An 18,368-nucleotide genomic window follows, 5' to 3' on the forward strand; every position below is an offset into this window, starting at 1 on the left:
GGTGGGGCAATCTGTGCATGTTCTGGTGTTGACAGCATTGCATAGCGACCATGGTGACATCAGCAGTACGTGCACAGACAAATTCTGAAGCCCGATGTGGAGAGCTGATGTCACCAGCGCCATCTGCACATGCACTTTTGGCAATTTTGGCATAGAGTAGTTTTAAGGAATACAGCCTTTTTGTCCATTTTAGAAAGAAGGCAGCAAACAGATTTCCAAAAAAACTTGTATCTTTTCTGTCCTTTGAGTATAGAATGCACGTGCCTGAGGATTGTCTGTGTCTGAATTATATTTACGGAAAAATGCAGGCCATTACCAATACTTTGCTCTTTGTCGTTAGTTCAATTATTCAATTTATTATTTATCTTTGTTTTCTTTTTTTAAAAAGAATTTTGTTTCAAAATGATTTGTGTATTTTCAAGCCAAGGTAGATTGCTTCAAAATCTGTTGTTACACACATTCCTTAAATATGTTAACTATTTTCAAAATTACACTAAATTAATTAACATTACAGCACAGTTATTGAAATATGTTTGACTTGAAGCTACAAGGGGAATAATTAGCTTTTGACCAGTTATAAAATAAACGGTCAGGAGAATGATGATTTTTGCCTTTTGAAGGTAGGGTGAAGAGAAAGTGTTGTGGAGATCCATGAGCCGCAGCCTCCCACGTGCTTATACCTGTCATCCATACATATGCTATTTTCAGTTTTTGTTCAGCGTTAAGAAATGTATGTGCATCTGTTTGCTGTGCAAGTTTGTGGTGAGGGTGACACATGAAAAAAGGCACTGTCAGAAATAAAGGGACTGCCTTCAAAATGACTAACTGCAGAGATGAGTAACAGTGAGCTAATGATGACTGGTGTTTGTTTGAAGTATTCTAATTTAGAAACAGTAAAGAAGAAAGAGTGTCTTATGGTGTTGATTGTATTTCTTGTGTTTGTTCTAAAATTAAATGCAAGTGTAATTTCAATTTATTATTCTCTGGATATTGCTGCAAGTTAACTGTCTCAGGTTTCTTAAAAGCCTTCTCACTGCCTCTCCCTTTTGATTTTCTTTTTCGTTTTCTCTTCCCTTTTATCCTCTCTTGAAATTTCATGGTTCCTCGGAATGTCAAGTTGGGAGGCTATAATTGTCTTCACTTATGTTTCTACAAAGAATTGCAGATGCTGGAAATCTAAAACAGAATCAGAAATTGCTGGAGAGCCTCCATTCTCAGTACCTCAGAAATGTGTTCTGAAGAAGGTTCATTGGACCTGAAATGTTAACTCTGCCCTCTCTCCATAGATGCTGCCAGCCCTGCTGAGGTTCTTCAGCAGTTTCAGTTTTTGTTTCATTTATGTCTGATCCTGAATCATCATGTAAGCTTGTGCTTGAGTTAGGCAGCTCTTCTACCTCACAGCTGAAGTGGAGAACCTCATTGCTGTCTGATATAACTGTTGAGAATTAACAAACTTCCTACCAATAGTAGCTGGTACTTTTTGAGTAACAAGGACCCATGGGACTCAAATCCAGTACCATCTGGCGTGAAGGCAGCTGTTCTGCTTGAATTGAATAATTGATTTGCTTTTTTTTAAACAATAGAGTTGATGTTTAATCTGAGAAATTATTCAGTTCAAGATTTGAATTTTGGAAGTTTTGTGGAGCATTTGGTACACATTTCACTTGTAATTCAGATGCTTCAAACCAGTTTTTTCACTCGCTACTCATTTTGCTTTGTTTTGTGCATTCCTTGAGTCTGCTTCTTATCCAATAATTGGAATTAAGTTATGCAGAGAGGTATTAGTCATGAGTCGATAGCACCTTCTACTGTATTTTAAGCTTAATAATTATAGACTGTGATCATTCTTTAGGTATTGGTTTTGATGATTTGCATTTGAAATTTCTATGTCGAGTAACTATTTAAAATTTAATATTTGTAGTTTAAGACTAACTTGTTGACTTGATTTCTAGCCAGAAGTCATGTTACCATATCTAGTTCATGTCACTCATCAATTTTACAATTTAAGTTTAGGCTTACGTAACCAAAATCACATTTTATTGTGTGGTGACCTGCTATGGCAAAGTTGGTGTGTATCTTGAAAAATGTACAGAGATTGAACTATTTCTGAGCACTGTTGGAATACTTGATATGCATTTTATGGTGTGTTGCAGGAGTTGCTCTGTTAGATTGTACTTGTTTCTGTGTATGCATAATTCAATTAAACTGCATTTTTAACATTCTTGGAATCATAGAAAGGTTACAGTACAGAAGAATGCCATTTAGTTTGCATCAATACCAATTTCCTGTAAGAGCAACTCTGTTATTCCGACTCATTCAATCGTTCCCTGTTGCCCAATAATTTTAGTTCTGTAAACGTGCTAATCTAACTCCCTTTTAAGGCCCATGATAGAAACTTATTATGCTGCTGACAGTTATATGCATTTGTTATGAGTTTTTGTCATTCCTGAATTCCATGCTTCCTGACACTGAAATATGGGCTTTAATTTTGTTTTAGGGCCAAATAACTAAACTATGGTAGAAGGAACAGATTAAAAGTTTTACAGTTTATGCATGTGAAGTATTGGTCCTTTTTGGAAGGTGAAAGTACTGATTTTAAAAGTAATTTCTAGTAGGTAAACCATTGGTGTGCTTTTTATGTTATTGTAATTAATTCCAAGATGTAATTTTTTCAACAAAAAGAACGCTATTCATTTGCAGAAGTTACTGACTCTCATGGATTAAGAGTCTGGTTATCAGTGGAGACTTTGTCATTAACAGTAGGTTCGCCAAAAATTGTAGAATTTTAATTGCGATAAACCAAAATGTGCTATCAAAATAATTGCAAAGCCAATGAGGCTTGCTGTTAATTATATTTAAATGGAACAGATGCAAAAGCAAATTTTCAGTCAAATGCTCATGTGCATAAACTTTGCAAGATGCAGTGTTCTGCTGTTCGCCTAATGAAAACATAATTTTAGTTTTCGACTCATTATTGACATGAATATCATGAAATTGATGTACAAGTGTAGTAGATGTTGTCAACTTTCAGCATATAGGCCTGGTAATTCATAAAGGTAACTTATAACATCATAATTAATTACTGCTCACAAATAATTCTAGCACTGGAAAGTAACTCTTAAAAATGTAAAACTTCTGTCTGAATTTGTATTTTGAGGAGAGATTCTAAATATTTAAAACTTGAAATTTACACATTTTACTCCTTCTCATATTATTATTCTCAGTCCTTTCTTTTAAATCTTTGAGCCTTCCTTTATTATCTCTCTTTCTTTTTCTGTATCTGATTTGGCATTGAATCTACTTCCTTTAAGCCATCCTCCTCAGGTCTTGCTGTGTTACTTTCCCAGTCCTTAAAGTCTTGTCAGTTAAGAAGATGGACTGTCACTCCTTAAGTAAAGAGTAGGGGTAAACCTATAGCCTATGAACCTCCTCCTACCATTCATTACGATTATTGTTATTCATGGATTTCACCTCAACTTTCTTTTCTGATCCCCATATCCCCTAACATCTGGAGTCAAGAAAATCTGTCTGTCTCACCCTTAAATGTATTGAACTTGCAGCGTCTGCAGTCCTCTTGGATTGAGAGCTCCTTATTTTTTCCTCATCTCATTCCTAAATGATGAGCCATTTATCATGAGATTATATCGCTGTGTTTTAGATTTTCTGATAAGCATCTGCCCTATTACGTCCTTTTAGAATCTCAGTAAGATTGCCTCATTTAGCCACTGTATTTGTATGGTAATTCTAGTTCAGTTTTCTGTTAGTGATGATGCATAGGATGTCAACAGTGGGGTATTCAGAGACAGTGATGTCCATGTCAGGTGGTGATGTGGATGTGACGTTGTTGGACAAAGTCAGAAATCACAAAACCAGGTTATAGTCCAACAGGTTTATTTGAAAACACAAGCTTTTGGAGCCTCGGTCCTCCTTCAGGTGTTAGTTAGTTAGTGATGGTTAGATTCGTTTTTTGGAGATGATCATTGCTTGATACTTGTATGGTGTGAATATCACTTGTTATCTCAAGCCTGAGTATTATCCAGGACGTGCTGTATTTCTCGTGGACTGTTTCCATATTTGAGGAGCTGTGAATGATGCTGAGTATTGTGTAATGAGATGATTGACCTCCAAAAACCACAAACATTTTTCTCTGTGCTAAGTATGTATCAAGCTAGCAGAGACTTTTCCTTTGATTCCTTTTGACTCCAGTTTTACTGGACTCCTTGATGTCATACTCTGTCAAATGTGACTTTGATGTCAGGGACAGTTAGTCTCACCTCTTCTGGAGTTCAGCTTCTTTATCTGTGTTTGAACTAAAGATATAAGGGGACCATGAGCTAAATGACCCGGGGGCATCCCAAACTGAATGTCAGTGAGTAGATTTTATGACCTAATTGCTGCTTGATAGCATTGCTGATAATTGAGAGTGGACTTAGAGGGCAATAATTCACTGGGCTGTATTCTGTGTAAAGGCATGCCTGGGCAATTTGCCTCATTGCCCAGTAAATACCAGTGTTGAAGCTGTTCTGGAACAGTTTGACCCAAAGTTCGGACACTAGCCAAACTGAGTTGAAATGGGTGCACTGAATGGACTTGTTCTTATCAACAAAGAACGGAGCCCTGTGTATTAATGTATGTATCTTCCAGTCCAAACCTGATGGATACAATCCTAAATTGGCTGTTAATATAACTTTTTGTGCACTTGGGATTATCCAGTCAATGTTGTTTTAATTGTGAAATCGCATTGCTTTTTAACGCTATTACGAGTCTTCCAAATGCAGCTTAGTTGGATATGGTTGGTAACTTCCTTGCTGTGAACAGCCAAATGGATATGCAGTTTGATCTGATCACCAGTACTTGTGATGTATAGCCTGCATACCTGGCATCACACTGGCACTAAAATTCATATTCTGATTTTCTTCTGTTCCTTCCTGTCTCTACACCCTGCGTTTTCCTTTTGAGATATTATTTATGTCCTCCTTTATGAAGATAAAACCAAAAATGTATGTAATTGGTCTATTGTCTCTTCTTGTTCTCCATTATAACTTCTCTTTCTGACTGCAGTGGACTTACATTTGTCTTAGCTAAACCTTTTCTCTTCATGTACCTATATGAGCTTTTACTGTCAGTTTGTATGCTCACTGCATGCTTGCCTTGTATTCTATCTTCTCCTCTTTAATCAATCTACTTTTCCTCCTCTGTTGAAATCCAAACTTGGATCATGCAACACCTGTAGAGTGTATAAGTCACCCACAGCAGGCAATGTGGCAAGCAATTGTCAAGAATTCAGTTAGTTACCTTTTGTACATCAGAGAGGGATAAACAGTATGATAGAGCAAATTAGTACAACACTGAAAAGAGAGCACAAGAAAGAAAAAAGGCATTTCAAGTGCCATTGCCCACAAAGAAAATTCACTGATAATGGAAAATGTCCTGTCTTCACTGGATCCTCCAATACATAGCCTGACCAGGCCTTGCATTTAGCAAACTGGTGCTGTTTGTTTAGCAGATACTATATTACTTCAGGCCTTGATTTAAAAAGTTTGTTCATAATATGCAATCAGTAGTGCTGTTCTTGTCAGGCAGTGTTGACCAGACTGATTATAGATGGCACATTTCCTTCCCTGATTGACATTAGTGAATTAGATGATATTTATAACAATCAGCATAGAATCAAGGAATCATAGTGTATTGAATTAGTCATCAGTACATTGATTCTGCTCTGACAAAAACTACTGTAAATCTACAATAGTCCTACTTATCAACACTTGCGCCATAGCCTAGAATTTTAGGAAATTTCAAGTGCTTTTGTCAAGGTTGTTAGTTTTTCTGCCTCAATTATCCTTGCAGGCATTGTATTCCTGATGTTAAAACATTTTTTAATTTCAGACTAATAACCATTTTCAAAAAACCCTTGAAAAATTTACAACCATATGAAATAGGGACGTGAAATATGAAATAGTAGACCATTTGACTTCTTGAGTCTACTCTGCCATTCAGTAAGATTGCGGTTGATCTTTTTTGTATTTTGAGTTCCATACTCACATCATCTCCTACTTAGCTTAGAATCTTCTTTGATAAGGAAACCAGTCTACCTCTGCCTTCAAAATATCTAACCCCACATCCATTAGCTTCTAAGGCAGAATGTTTTAAAGTCGTACAACACTTAGAAAGCCAAAGATTTATTCCCTGAGTCTACCTAAGATGGAAGGTGTCTAAAATTTGAACAGCTGAAGCTGTCTGCTACTTTTCGGTCAATAAAACCACTTAATGTGTTTGCTGTACAAGTTGCTGCCATCAAACCATGAAGACGTTTTACAGATATGAATTTCAGTGCCCTGTGATGACTGGCAGATCATATCAAACAATCCTTTCGTTTGTCAATAACATTGATCATTTGCAGCATGCAATATGCTGATTGTAAGCACAAGCTGGAATACAAGCCTCGGAACATTATGTCCACTGAGGAATGCAATTCTGCCTTTGGCCGTACGTTATTAAATAATGTGGATTGTACTAAGGATTACACTGGAAAACAGTTCAAGATTAATTGTTGCGTTACATAATCCAACACATGATGCTCTATTTTGGGTATGCTAGGGAAATTCATACATTGTACCTTTTACATTAAAGCAACAGAAAGGCATCATGATGACTATCGGTCACTGCATTCTATAGCAACATGCTGACCAATCAGTCTACCTGGCTGACAGTGAACCGTTCCTGTTGCATCTCCATTGCTCAAATAATCAGCAATCTTTTTGCATGCTTTATAAATTGGTGTCCTTTCTATCAAGTCTGTTTCTTCTTTCCTAGCCCTGATACGCACAAGGTGAAAAGCTTCGACTTTGCCTCCCTTTAGCAATGTTTAAGTTCTGTACTACAAGCAACTATTTAAGAGAAAAACTTCTGTTTAAGACAATTTTGTACCATCGAGCAAAGTTGATGATTACATAATAGAAGAAACTCTCTGCATGGACTATGGAGAACAGAATAACTCAGCGTGAAGAAAGTGAATTTCTATATTTCGCACAGTTTTTTTTTGGAAATAAAATATTCTTGAACCAACTAGGGAAGAGGCCTTCAGTTTAGAGAAGCTTTGTTAACATTAGAACAGAGTAAGGAGCCTGAATTAGTTGATAGTTGACAGTAGTCATGATCCAAATTTTAAATTTAGGTAAACTTAACCCAGGGACAGTGGGATTGGTGAGACATAAATTAACTACTATAAACTGAGTAAGGTACTATTAGTGGATGACCTTATGATGAACAATGGAGAAAGAGTATTGCAAGACTTGCATATATCCCCAAAGAACAAGAACTGCACATGGTTAACGAAACAAAAATGGTGAAGTAGAGGAGTGAGAGATGATAGAAGGTTAAAACAGACATGTTTGGAAAGCAGAGAAGAATAAAGAGCCCATGGACTGGGGAAAGTGTGATGAACAGATAAGGGTGTAAAAATAATAGCTACGAAGTGGGAATATAAGAAACAGATTGTGAGGGTTATCAAGATCAGCACTTTAGGGTGACTTAAAAGCTCTAAGAACCTGTAATGATAGATTCGTGAGATATTGCAGTTGAAAATAAAAATAAAGGAATAGACTCATAGACATTTGTCACTGCTCTTGTTTTGCCGCTGTTCAAGGTAATCTGAGATAGATTGAAAACTGAAACTAAATAGTGGGAGGTACTAGCTGGATTTAAATATGTTAATATGTGGTATAACAACTGACGAAGTTCAAGATGCCTAAATCACCATGATAAAATGTTTCCTACTATTTTAAAATCATAATCTTGCAAGATCTTCTATTGCTGGAAGAATAAAGGCTGTAGATGTCTGGGAGCATCATCTCCTGCATGTTTCCCTCCATGTCATGCATCATCCTGATGTGGGATTATATCACTCTTCCTTTACTGTTGACGACTAAAAATCTTGCAACTCTCTTCCTGAACTGTGGGTACATTTATGCCATAAGGACCACACCAGTTTAAGAAGGCAACTCACTTCCAACTTTTCACTTAGAAATGGATTACAAATGCTGGCTTAGTCAATGATGCTCTCATCCCATGAACCAATTTTAAGAAACAGTATTATCCCTTTGAATTGGAAAGCATTCAATGATGCTAGTATTTAAGAAAAGTTGACGAGAGAAACTAGGAATTTATGATCGTATTAGCCTAAAGGCAGTTGTGTGAAGTCCGTAGAATATGTTACAAAAGTGCAAAATTAAGTGAAACAACACTAAGTGAATTTCTTATTAAAACTATTATATAAGCTATAGATAGGTTCTCCTGTCCTTTTTTCTTTATAAATGAAATCTTAAAACATTATAACCTTTTGATTTGAAATACTTCACTTTGACTTTATGGATTGGTGGATGAAATAACTCAAATTATTTTTAACACACAGTAGAAAGCTGGTAATTTTCTATCGACTCCCATTCTCTGTCAGTTCTGTGTCATGAACCCCTTGTTTGCCATATACTGCACTTCCTGCCTGTCCTTTCACTGCCACCTCTCTGGTTACTCCTGTTCCCTAACTACACACTCATTGTTGGTCCTCCTGGGCTTGTGGTCTCTGCCACTTCTTACTCTCCACTCAGGTGGCTGATCTTCCAGGCTTGCAACCTTTAGGCCCCCAGAAGCACCCTCTGGCCTTGTCTTTTGCCACCTCCATGCCCTCCGTTTTGCTGATCCTTTTTCTCAAATTTCTGTTCTTTAACTTAGCTGCTCACCACACCCTGTACTGTTGCTGCTGATCTCCTATTCGTCATTCACCATGAGGGTTCAGGAGTGGGAAACAGCAAATGAAAGAATCAGCTAGCAGGATGTTCAGCAACAGGAAGGATCAGTGAAAGAAAGGGTTAGTGAACAGCAGAGGTTGCACCAAACTGGTTCAGACTGAGTGTCTCTCAGCCCCACGTCAGACTGGTGCAAAAATTCATTTACAAAGAACCTCACAATCCTAAATGAGAATTCAGGCCCCAAACATTTGACTGACTTTAAATTGGGTACTTGCAGTATTTGGGATAGAGTAACCGAGCATCTGAACAAATATGAATTGATCAGGGAGAAATAACATGAATTTATAAGGGGTATGCTACATCAAAGTGAGTTGAATTTTTTTCAGGAGGTGACTAATTTGGTAGATAAGGAAGTATCTGGATGTTAATTGTATGGATTTCTAGAGGCAACTGAGATTTCCACATAAAGATAATAAAAATAAGAGCTCATGGAATTGAAATTAACTTATCTGTTAGAGTAGTGAATTGCTTAGGAAGTCAAGATTTGAAGTAAGAATAATGGACACAAATTAACAGTCTATGATTAATAGTGTTTGCCAATGATTAACCTGTGTCTTGGGATCTTGGATTTTCAATTATATGAACATGAACAATATGTGCAGTGTTAACTCATTTCGTTGTTCAGGTCTGCTTTCTGTTCTCATGAGCACCTACTTAAGCTGTGCTTTTTCTACATATCTAGATTCTCTTAAACGAAAATCTTCATCTATGATTTGAGTATTCTGTATGAATGCACATCCACAATTTTCTGGAATGGAGAATTCCAAATATTTACATTCTTTTATAGAAATTTTACAAGCCTTTGAGATGCGGAGAAATTTCTTCAGACCTACATGCCTTGAGACTGGAATTCCATGTTCCAGATTTTGCCAGCCAAGGGAAACATTCTCCTAGTATCTACCCTGTCAACCCCATTTGGAACAGGAACCAGTCAGGTGAACCTTCATGACCTCCCACTAAAGCAAGTATATTCATCCAAAGATACAAAATTTAAGTTATACATTCTACTCCAATTCTGGTCTCATCAAGACCCAAAACGATGGCAGTACAAGTTCAACTGCATTTGTAATAAAAGGCTAACATGTCATTTGTTTGCCGAATTGCTTGTGATACATGTATGTTAATGTTCTGTGGTTCATCTAAAGTAACTCAAAATTATTCTGAATACAATTAGTTCAAAGTCTCTTTGTATATTTAAAAACAAATCCACTTTGTTCCTAGCAAGTGGCTAAGCTTCCATTCCTCTATATTGGATGCTACCTGCCATGATCTTGCCCGCTTACCCAACCTGTATAAATGCTTTTTACATGATATCCTAAGTGCACTGTGTTTCTTGTATCATTGGATATTGGCATCACTGACAGGGTGTTTATTTAATATCCATTTCTATTGTCCTATAAAAGGTGGGTGCATATTGAATAACTGTGGTCTCATTTGGTAAAGTCACTAGCCCTTCTCAGCAACTTGATGCCCAGAAAACGTTCTATGAACTAATCAGCTTGCATGCCTTCTAATTGCTGTCTGTAGTTTGAATCTTTTAAAGTGTGTCCTGGAACAAATCTATCCTGGTTTCCTCCTGATCATAATTTCAATTTTTCTTTTAAGCACCTATGACCTCACTTTGTGGAGAATCTCCTCATGTTGATTCACCTGCTGGATTCAAATTTTATTATGTTTGCGCCAAGGCTACAACGAGGTCAAAAGTCCAGTAGTTTTGGTGGAACCCAAACTAAGCTTTGGTAAGCATGTTATTGCCAAGTAAGTTATTTTTGCTAGAGCTTTTGATAGCTTTTTCATCACTTAACTGATGACTTTGAGAAATATGGCAGTTACTTGCTGGATTTGGCCTGTCTTTCTCTTTTAAGATTGGACACACCTGTGTAATCTTTATTTGTTGCGCAGAGACCAGTGTTGTAGATGTTCTGGATTAGCGAACTCCTCTATATAGATGATACTATCCTATACCTCTATAGGTATGTGAGGAATAAGAAGATGACTAGGGTAGCAATAGGGCCAGTCAAAGATAGAAATGGGAAGTTGTGTGTGTACCCTGTGGAGATCGGACGGGTGCTAAATGATTATTTCTCATCTGTTTTCACTGAGGAACGGGAGAATATTGTAGAGGAGACGACTTGAGTTACGGGCTACTAGAATTGAAAGGATTAAGGTTACTATGGAGGAAGTGTTAACAATTCTAAAAGATGTAAAAGTAGATAAATCCCCTGGGCCGGATGGGATTTTTCTGAGGATTCTCTGGGAAGCTAGGGAGGAGGTGGCAGAGCCTTTGGCCTTGATCTTTGAGTCCTCATTGTCTACAGGCTTAGTACCAGAGGACTGGAGGATTGCAAATGTTGTGCCCTTGTTCAAGAAGGGCAGGAGGGATGACCCAGGTAATTATAGACCTGTGAGCCTTACGTCTGTTGTAGGAAAAGTCTTGGAAAGGATTATAAGCGATAGGATTTATAATCATCTAGCAAGCAACAATTTGATTGGAGATAGTCAGCATGGATTCGCCAAGGGCAGATCGTGTCTCACAAACCTCATTGAGTTTTTTGAGGAGGTGACCAAGCATGTGGATGAGGGAAGGGCAGTTGACGTGGTGTATATGGACTTCAGTAAAGCCTTTTGATAAGGTTCCACATGGTAGGCTATTGGAGAAAATACAGAGGCAGGGGATTGAGGGAGATTTAGCAGTTTGGATTAGAAACCGGCTTTCTATAAGAAGGCAACGCGTGGTGGTTCATGGAAAATATTCAGCCTGGAGTCAGGTCACTAGTGGTTGCCTCAAGGATCTGTTTTGGGACCACTGCTGTTTGTCATCTTTATAAATGACTTGGACGCAGGCATAGGTGGATGGGTTAGTAAGTTTGCAGATGACACTAAAGTCAGTGGATTGGTGGAAGTGTGGAAGAATGTTGCAGGTTGGCAGGGAGACTTGGATAAACTGCAGAATTGGGCTGAAAGGTGGCAAATGGAGTTCAATGTGGATAAATGTGCGGTGATTCACTTTGGGAAGAATAATAGGAAGGCAGAATACTGGGTCAATGGAAAGATTCTTGGTAGTGTGGATGTGCAGAGGGATCTTGGGTCTATGTCCATGGACACCCTGAAAGTTGCCGCCCAGGTTGATAGTGCTGTTAAGAAGGCTTACGGCGTGTAAGGTTTTATTGGTAGAGGGATTGAGTTCTGGAGCCGTGATGTCATGCTGCAAGTGTAGAAAACGCTGGCGTGGCCTCATTTGGAATACTGCATGTAGTTCTGGTCGCCCCATTACAGGAAGGATATGGAAGCATTGGAAAAGGTGCAGAGGAGATTTACCAGGATGTTGCCTGGTCTGGAGCGCAGGCCCTATGAAGAAAGGCTGAGGGACTTGGGTCTGTTCTCATTGGAGAGAAGGAGGCTAAGAGGGGATTTAATAGAGACATACAAGATGATCAGTGGATTAGGTAGGGTGGACAGTGAGAGTCTTTTTCCGAGGATGATGACTTCAGCTTGTACAATGGGGCATAGCTACAAATTGAGGGGTGTTAGATTTAAGACAGATGTCAGAGGCAGGTTCTTTACTCAGAGAGTGGTAAGGGTGTGGAATGCCCTGCCTGCCAACATAGTTAGCTCAGCCACATTAGGGGCATTTAAACAGTCCATGGATAAGCATATGGATGATGATGGGATAGTGTAGGAGGAGGGGCTGAGATTAGTTCACAGGTTGACGCAACCTCGAGGACCGAAGGGCCTGTTCTGCGCTGGATTGTTCTATGTTCTACGTTCTACGTTCTACGTTCTATGTTCTAACCACTCGGAGAGACTTATCCACACAAACTTATGGTTTGTCTTCTCCATGCCTGTGAAGTATCCCCTCTGTCTGTGTCAAGAAATTGTGGTTGTTGGACAGCTGTCACGTCTCTGCCCTGATTTCTTTAAATAATACCCTGCTGGCAAGAAATTTTTGCGACCATGGGTGATAGACAGTTTATCTCTTGATGCATAATTTTGTATATAAAAGAGAGGCATCTATTACAACTGAAAGAGAAGCAACTACTATGACTGCTTCATGCAAAATTCATGATTCAAGCAGAATCAAACTAGCTTTTTGAATCAGAGTGTGGTTTAGGAGAAGTGTGTTGTTCTAAGCGCCTTGAATGAAACATGGATGACTCTCAGCTATCAAGAAAGGAAGCTTAATAGCTTTCAACTTCACTGTTTCTGGAAGGTTGTCGACATCTCATGGAAGGAAACAATCTTAATGCAGCCTCTCAAAGGTGAAGCTACTAAGTATGTCAGCTCTCATTAACCAGTGCTGACTTTGTTGGCTCAGTTGTAGTGACCAAATGGAGAGCAGTTGCATATCTGAGGATTTTATGTATGGCAAGGTAACAGGAATCAGATAACTAGTTGGATGCACAAGGTTCGAGTTCAAGTATGTTTGCGAGTATGATGTTGGGCCCTAAACATTATGATTCTTGCACCAATGAGACACAGAAAGGTCTGGGCATTCACTGTTAGTGTGTGCTCCCATGATAATCAACAGAAACACCTAGTAGCCACTCTAATTACAGCAGATGTGGGAGAAATTTTCCCTCAAGTTTGGTCACTTTAGCCAGAAACAAAAAATGCATTGTATATGTGCTGTATATACACCATTTTATGCTGGAATGGGAGATAAAATAATGCTGACCAGCTTGACCAGAACAGCTTGGCGAGGGGCATGGCTGGTTCTTGATCACAAGTGTCCAGTACTATCGGTGGGATGTTGTTAGGACAATAGCCTTTGCTGTATCAGTGTATCCAGCTATTTTTTCGGTATCATGTGAAGTAAATTGAATTGCTGAATGAAATTGCACCCGCTTCAGCTTCCTATTGTGCACTGGTGTGCCAGATGGGAATATTTGTGGAACTGCTTTCAGTGTTAATTTTAATCCTCTACCAGCATTCATGTTTGGATGTAGCAGGGCTGATTTTTTTTTGATTTGGGATTGTTTTGTTCAGTCTGATGTGTGTTGCTTCTATTCGTTTGTGTGCACATAGTCTCGTGTTGAAATCTCACCTCATTTTTAAATATACCTGGAGCTGCTCCTGGCATGTTGCCGCATATTAATTAAACTAATTTTAGTTTTATGGTGCTGTACTGATAGGCAAGAATGTATTTTGACATAAAGTTATACAGTGTGAAATACAGTTCTGGTGCTGATGTTGGCTCACAATGCCTGGTTTGATTTATTTAATTTGTTTTAAAATTGTCCTATTTAGTGCACACATTACATTTTTTTGTAAACTGAATTCAGGTTAACTGGCCTGTAGGTTCTTTTCTTTCTTTCTCCCTCTATGTATGAATAATTTGGATGAACGTATACAAAGCCAGATATCCATGTTTGATTTTGTCTCTAATTTAGGTGGTGCAGGAAGCAGTACCTAATGGGAGCAGAAATTTGGAAAAGAGCTTTGATATTGTGAGTGTACAGCATTGGGACAGTTGGAGTTAAATATGGGAAGTAAGGTCATTTGCTTAAGACCTTAAGGCAGATTAGAGTATTTACTAAATGATGAAAACTAGAAACTGTAGGTGGACAGAGATTTTTGGATCATAATGCTAAAATTTACAAAAGCTGTAGGACAGGCCCAAGAAATAATTAAAAAAGCAAATGGAGTGTTGGCTTTGATTTCATGAGCCGGAGCACAAGATGGAGAAAGTTAGATTACAGGTGCACAGAGCTCCCATTTGACCCCATTTCTCTTTGATCAGTCCATTGAGACCGAGAATGACTTTGTTTGTTTGACTGTGGAGTTTTGGGTCTTGTGGTGACTAAACAGTTCAGTTTTGGATTTGCACATCCTGGTAGAAATGGGGAAGGTGGTGTTTGAAGAAGAAGGTGGGTGATATGCTCGCTGTTTGTGCTTGGCCAGCACTTTAGCGTATTGGATATGCTTGAGATGGCTTGCACCCTCACAGGCGGTGATAATTTAAATCAGTGGTGGAACAGGCTCGAGGGGCTGAATCTTTCACTCCAGTTTCTATGCATGAATCAGGTCCTCATTGAGACTTTGGACCAGGCAATACTTAAATGCTTATTTTAAGCTTTATATTGATTTATTTGAAGACTGGCTGTACAAAACCATCCTCATATATGATCTATGCTGGTAATGAAAACGGCAACAAAAGAAAAGTTGTAATGAATCATTATGTCACAGTTCATTCTATATGTTGATAATGATATTGAAGAAAAGCATTAAGAGCTACAGAATTGCAGCACGTTCATGTTTCAGTTTTGTAGATGTTTGCACCCTGACTAAAGGCAGTGTCTGCCTTTTTGTCTGCTTTTGCAAGGGCAGTAACCTTTAGAAAGTTTTGTTTTGATCATATTTTGCTGTGTTACATACTAGTACTTTTACTTCGCCCTTTATACCAACAATAACTTATTTATAAGTAAAACTTCCATTATGTCCACCAGAAAAATAAACAGTTGATAGGTTATGATCTGGTAAAGCTTCTGAATGCAAATTTTCAAGGGAATCTTTTGAGGCATTAATACATCTCTATCTTGGCAATTTAACTTGTTATGACGTATCGTGATCATTTAAATTAAAACACTGGGCTAAGGATGTGTTTTTAAAAAGTGTTTGATTGAAGCTTTTCAATGTACTTGCTTGATACGCTCCATCTATTCTGGAGTGTTCAAAGAGCCAAGTTTTGAAATATCCCTCCTACATTGTTTATAAATACAGACTATGTATGTTTTCTTTTTAGCTGATAGTGTAAATGTAGAGAGTGATTTCAAACTATTGAGCAGATGTAGAGTTTGGATAGCAGATGCATTAAATCAGCTGTTGTGTTTCATCTTTCCCTCCTGACAGATTAGTTTTCCATTGGAATGACTTGTAAGTATTATCTTTCTTTGCCTGATAATTATAGGTCCAGTTAGAAAGCTAACAACAAATATGATATTAGGGAAAAGAACAGGAGTTAGAACATGACTGAGAACCGAACATTACCAGCAAGTACTAATGCTTCACTGAAAGGCAGAAATTTAGAGCTGTATGCAATTATAGCAAATAGATTAATCTCTTATTTGAAAATATGTTACTCTTGTTTTTAATTATATGTTTAATGTAATTACCAAATCAAATTCAAGTTGTTTTGATAAGAAGCTATTATCTCAATCATTGTTGATTACTTTTTAAGAGGTAACTATTTATGCAGGATTGTATAGCAGAACTCACACTGAATTGTTCATTGTGATATTAAAAAAATTTAAAGCTTCAGTCATCCTGTCTGAAAGTGCAAGTTAGCAAGGGAAATTGTTTGTTTGGCTTTACATAGCTACGTGCAAAACAAGTACATCACGGTCGACAAGTCTGAAAAGAACCTCGGTTGTCTTTACTGTTGCAATTTAGCCGCCTGGTTAGACATAAATTTCTAGTACCTTTTAGGTGCTAATGCTCCTTGTATATTTATAATCTGATGGAAAATGAGCAAACCAGTTTAGCACTTTTTGCTAGTGTTGCTGAATAATTACCTACTGTCTTTACCAAACTTCCTTTGGCGTTTTGGAGGACACATTTCTGTGTTGGTAACTGTGTGTGCCATTTAACAATCCAAAAAAGTGTTGGTTGACTTTCTTCCTTAATATCAGTTGTATCAATCAAATACAGGCAGCCCCGATTTCCGAGTGTCTGGCTTGGGGCAACGTGTACTCACAGTGCAATCCCATAGAGGCATGTAATTTTAAATATCCAACATATAAACATTACTTCTACTTATGAACAGCTGTTGTATATTATTCTGCATTGTGTTCCGACTTGCATACAAATTGAATTGTGAACGGAACCTGTGGACTGCCTGCACTGCAAATGCCTTAGTCCAGTTTCTGTAGTTATACACTAGGCTGCTGGCTTTGTGCAACACCTGACAACAGTCCGGTCAGAACTAACTTACACAATATGGATTTTTGAAGGTACTTCGAAGTATTAACCTTGGGTCCAAAACTTGGACCCTTGTAGAATTGGAGCTTTCTTTTTAATTTACTAAAGTCTGGAATGCAAGAGTGCTTAAACCTAACAACATACATTGGATCATCTGATGAGAATCGCATCATGTTGTTTTTTCATTTGAAAAATGAGCAGGTTCACCTTTCCCACCCCCGCAAAATTTTTTACATACCTACGAGACTTCCAGCTTTTGGAAGTTGTCCAATTCAGCAATTTGTGGCTTGTGAAGAGGTGATGTGGCCATGAAAGCAGATCTAGTTGAGTTGTTGCGAAACCATCTGTAATGTGGAACTCAAGCATATTGTGCAAGAGGTGTTTGTTTATCTTCTGTTGCAGCTTGTTTGCTTCCTGCACTGTTAGCTGAACAGCTTTTGAATTAGCCCAACTTTTTGATACCTTGTCTGTAACTTTCCAATGGCAGCATCATTAAGAGTGATTGGTATGTATAGAATGCTTGCATTCGAAAGGGAAATTATAATTGTGGAAGAAGACTGTTTTGTGATATAGATTTTTTTACCCTTGCTTTGGCTATCCTACTTCCAACATCCAAGCCCTTGAACCAGCAGAGTATGCCCCTGTTCTACTGTTAGTGAAAAATTCTGTAACTTTTCCGTCATCATCAATCATGTGTACAGTAATTGAAAGGTAGGTGGATCACAGTTTCCATACCTACTGAAATTGATTTCACTATAGCAGGCAAGGTGCTCGAAGTATTCAGATATGACATTTAAGATCTCTATTGGACTTTGTCTATGCACAGATGCTGTCATACTTGTGTGTTTAAACTATGCCTTTCAAGTATTGTGTTGCTCATGCCTGCTTTGTATCTTCAAATATAACTTCTGGGAATCAAAGTTTTACCTGTAGATAAACAGAAGCACCTGGTTAAGAAACTGATAAAATCAATGTTGATGTAAATACAAAATATAATTATAAAAAGAGAGAGATAGCAGGAACTGCAGCTGCTGGAGAATCTGAGATAACAAGGTGTAGAGCTAGAAGAACACAGGCCAAGTAGCATCAGAGGAGCAGGAATGCTGATGTTTCGGGCCTGGACCCTTCTTCAGAAAAAGCCTGGATTTGTTATAAAATCACAGAATCATTATTATGGTGCAAGAGAAGGCCATTTGGCCCATTGTCTGTGCACTTGCTCTGTTATCTAGTCCAGCTTTAACATCCAGTTTCAGTTATCTGCCTTTTCCCTTTTTAACTGCACACCATTACCATCCAAAAAACAATCCAATCACCTCTTGGATTCCTTAATTGAAACTGCCTCCACCACACTTCTAGGCAGTACATTCCATATCCGAACAAATCACTGTGAAAATCTTTTTCTCACTTCACCCTTGTTTAGTTCATTCATCATTTTAGTTCTATGCCCTCTTGATCTTGTTCCTTTCACGAGCATCAACGGCTTCACCCTCTGTACTCTGTCCAGCTTGCTCATGACTTTGATAGGATCTCCACTTCAGCCTTCTCTCCAAGGAGAACAGTCCCATCTTCTTCAATCTGTCCTCATAGCTGAAGTTTCTCAGATCCGGAACCAGTGAAGTAAGTCACTTCTACACTCCTTTCAGTGCA

At 38.2% G+C, this 18,368-nt stretch overlaps 1 protein-coding gene across 6 annotated transcripts in view; it reads left to right on the top strand.

Annotated features, from left to right (window-relative positions):
* Nucleotides 1-18,368, top strand: part of strn3 (striatin, calmodulin binding protein 3) — a 172,403-nt gene that overhangs the window by 4,395 nt on the left and 149,640 nt on the right. Inside the window, exon 1 of one of the 6 annotated variants that reach the window (XM_048537457.2) lies at nucleotides 10,426-10,543. The exons of the other annotated variants lie outside the window; for them this stretch is intronic. The gene's annotated coding sequence lies outside the window, so the exon portion shown is untranslated. Of the gene's footprint in view, nucleotides 1-10,425; nucleotides 10,544-18,368 lie in introns of those variants that run through there. 6 annotated transcript variants of the gene reach the window in all.

This window comes from Stegostoma tigrinum, chromosome 10 (genome assembly GCF_030684315.1).
Source record: "Stegostoma tigrinum isolate sSteTig4 chromosome 10, sSteTig4.hap1, whole genome shotgun sequence".
NCBI classification, from domain to species: domain Eukaryota; kingdom Metazoa; phylum Chordata; class Chondrichthyes; order Orectolobiformes; family Stegostomatidae; genus Stegostoma; species Stegostoma tigrinum.